The following is a 3,683-nucleotide window of genomic DNA, read 5'->3' on the forward strand; positions in this document are numbered from 1 at the left end:
GGATTCTAGAGGTTGAATTCAAGTCATCAGGCTTGGTGGAAAGGGTCTTTGCCCACTGTGATGTCATACTGGACCTTAGGTTGCTTTTTAAATTTCCTTTTCAGGCTCAATAATTACATTTGATTCCACATATACAACAAAACGAATAGGGAATTTTCCTTTTTCATAAAAATTATTTTCTACACAACCTGCTGTTGACAAGATAAAAATATCAGAAAGAGTTACAATCTTGAGGACGAGACTCCAAAAATTCACTGCAAAGAAATATGCTCTAAATAATGGAATAACAGACATTAAAATATGCTAGTTAGTGGTTATGATAAGTATACTGGTCCACAATGTTAATAGTAAATTTCCAGATCTCCTTGTTAATCATTCATGAAATAGAAAGACAGAAAAATCACTGAGGCCAATCCTCCCTATAGCCCCCCAAATACAAATCCAGCCTGGAGAGCAGCATCTTGGTTTTGGTTTTGCAAACCTTGAGCAGAAATAGTTTCTGATTTGGGAACATACAACATTTCACCTGTGGCATATTATTGTAGCGGTACAGAGCACGTAGTATGAAAGTTTCATAGTTAATAAATATAGTTATTAAAATTAAAAAATAAATAAAGAGAAAGAAAATCTATAGATTCAAATCAGATAGAGGCTGATGGACTGGCTGATTAAATACAAGGTTGAGTATGTTTCCTGGAAGAAATAAATGTCTTCTAAGCATCAGTTACATGCTTCTTCTTCCTTTGTTAATAGTAATATCAGTGCAGGAATGAAATCCCCACTCTCTTGATTACAAGGTGGTACCTTTCCTGTCATTTCTTCCTTTTACTCACTGTATAATAGTAATAATAATAATAATAATAATAATAATAATAATAACAATAATAATAAGTCAGATTAAATATAATTGGAAAGATCAAGGTGAATCTCCAAATATTTTAAATTTATTGCATTTTATGCCCATATCTTAAATATTCAAGTAATTAAACTTTGTAGATTCTCACATACACATTGAAACTGTTAGGTAAGTGGATTTTAGCCTCCTCCTAAGCAGCATGTCTACTTTGTTCAGTGATAAATTGCCTATGAATATACAATTACTGCATCTTCCAGAAATTTGGGATTATCTGACAAGGGTGTGAGGTGGTAGACAGAGAGAGGAGAAAATACCATGTGCGTATGATACGTTACATGATCAATCACGAGACTCCTCATGTGTCTGTAAGAGCCACAGGCAGAATCATGAGGCTTACAGATGGCAATGTAGTATAGGGGTTATGCTTAGAAACTCTGTTGGCGCCAACGTCTTTGTGTAAATTTTGATTACATCCCTGGCCAGCTGTGTCACCAAAGGTTGGTCACTCATACTTTTATTACATCTGCTTCCTCTTATTTAAGATGAAGTAGTAACAATGTGTCCTTCATAGGGCCATATGGCAGTGCCCAAGACAAAGTACTTAGATATTCGCTTTTTTTTTTTTTTTTTTTTTTTTTTGGTTTTTCGAGACAGGGTCTCTCTGTGTAGCCTTGGCCGTCCTGGACTCACTTTGTAGACCAGGCTGTCCTCGAACTCACAGCGATCCGCCTACCTCTGCCTCCCGAGTGCTGGGATTAAAGGCATGCGCCACCATGCCCGGCTCTAGATATTCGCTATTATGATAGTATAAATAAATATGCATTCTTTATAAGCAGCCTATGACCTAGTAGTAAATATTACTAAGAAATTATTGTCAGGCACAAATATAAGAGGATGTAGTAAATCTTTCTGAATTTTCTAGGGACAGTTATATGACTACCAGGTTGCTGGCTTGTACCACAATTAATTTAAAATTGAAAGAGCAAAATGTCGTTGAGCACTGTTGATCTAACGTGGATGCTCAGATACTAGAGAACACCCACTTTTCTGTTTTCTCGGTAATGAGGGAGAAGAAACCCGGTAGGTTAAGGTGAGGGAGTGGAACACTGAAAGCGTTGAAGGGCAGCACCCAATCTACTATGACAAAGTCAATGTAACTATTTACATAGAATTTTCCTTTTCTGGGAGACGAGGTTACAATGTCCCCAACTCCCAGTTGGCTGACTTTGCTAATCTAGTGCTGGTCCTCGGACAGACCAGACATCCAGTCCCTGTAGTCTGTTCTACTTAATCTATGTCTGTTGTCCTGTGAATGTTCATCGTTGTCTCCATGAAGAAAGTGAAAAGATTGGTGGACAGCCAGTGCAGTGTTGGAAGAGGAGTCATTACTCAAGTAACTTTAGGAAAACACTGACAGATGAAGTTGAGCAAATTTCTTTTTGGAGAGCTTCAAACCCTTTCTATGAGTAATGTAGAAGTTTGAACGAGAATTGCCTCCATCTGAGCTCACATGTTGAGCACTTGGTAGAACTGTTTGAGGAGGATTAGGGGGCGTGGCCTCATTGAAGGAGTTGTGTCACTTGAGGGGGGCAGCCTTTGAGGTTTCAAGACTTACTGGATTTCCCCTGCTCCCTCTTGCTGTCTCCTACTTGTGGATCAAGATAAGAGCTTTCAGCTCCTGCTCCAGCTGTTCCTGGCACCATACCTTTGCTCCGCCACCATGAGCCCTAACCTCTGAAACTGTGAGCCAATTAGACATGTTCGTTTGTAAGTTCTTGTCTAAGTTGCCTTGGTCATGGTGTCTTATCACAGCAGTATAAAAACAACCAAGAAAAATAGGTTTCCAGGGTGGTGGGGGGGAACAGGTTGCATACTCAGCCCCTTTGTATGTATTGACCACTGGACACTAATCACTAAAAAACATATTCAAGCCTTCTGTTGAGTATATAATACTTGAAGGTGTGCTTCTTTAATCTGGAAGAAAGAAAAGCTTCAGTGACCAAGATAGCAGGTAATATTGAGGATGACATATTTGAAAAAGAGGAGTGAATATTTCTAATGTCCATGATATTCCCAAAACTCGAATGATCACTTACGTAAACCTCAAAGAAAATACACGAATATTTTCATCGATATTTTACATACTGAAGAGTATGAAGTTCAAAGGTTAAAACAAAGTCCTTGCTAGGAAAGGGAGGCCACTGCTGCTTCCATTAATTAAACATCTGGAGTAATGAAGAAAGACAATGATGATGCCAGGGCATGTGTGATTCGATTTCCATCCTTTCCTTCTCATCATCTTGTTCCCATCCCCAAAACAAACTAACTGAAATCCCTGGAGAGGAAGAGAGGAAATTTCTTATATTTTTGGTTATGATGGCTGAGGCATCTCTTCAGACAGAGAGAAAAATTCTTAATACAAAGAGAACAAATTCAAAGTGCTAGAAGAAAAAACACACGATGTCACAGAAAGTGCTTCTGTGGTTTTTTTTTTTCTCCTCTCCCAATTCCACAATTCCTTTACCCATTTGGAGAAACTTCTGTAGGGGGTCTATCAAGTTACATGTATTTTAATGGTCTTATTTTTCTTTTGAATATGGAACCAGGAAAAAAAGTCACTGTTGTTCAATTATGTGAGTTTGAGAAAAAGAAGAAGAAGAAGAAGAAGAAGAAGAAGAAGGAGGAGGAGGAGGAGGAGGAGAACTGATTCTGGAATTTGCAACACTTTTTAATCTAATTGCTAGTTCATATGGTACCCAGAAGAGTATCAGGTAGATGCACACATAGTTGTGTGTGTGTGTGTGTGTGTGTGTGTGTGTGTGTGTGT

The sequence above is a fragment of the Acomys minous genome (assembly GCF_964271855.1).
Source record: "Acomys minous genome assembly, chromosome: 15".
Classification (NCBI taxonomy): domain Eukaryota; kingdom Metazoa; phylum Chordata; class Mammalia; order Rodentia; family Muridae; genus Acomys; species Acomys minous.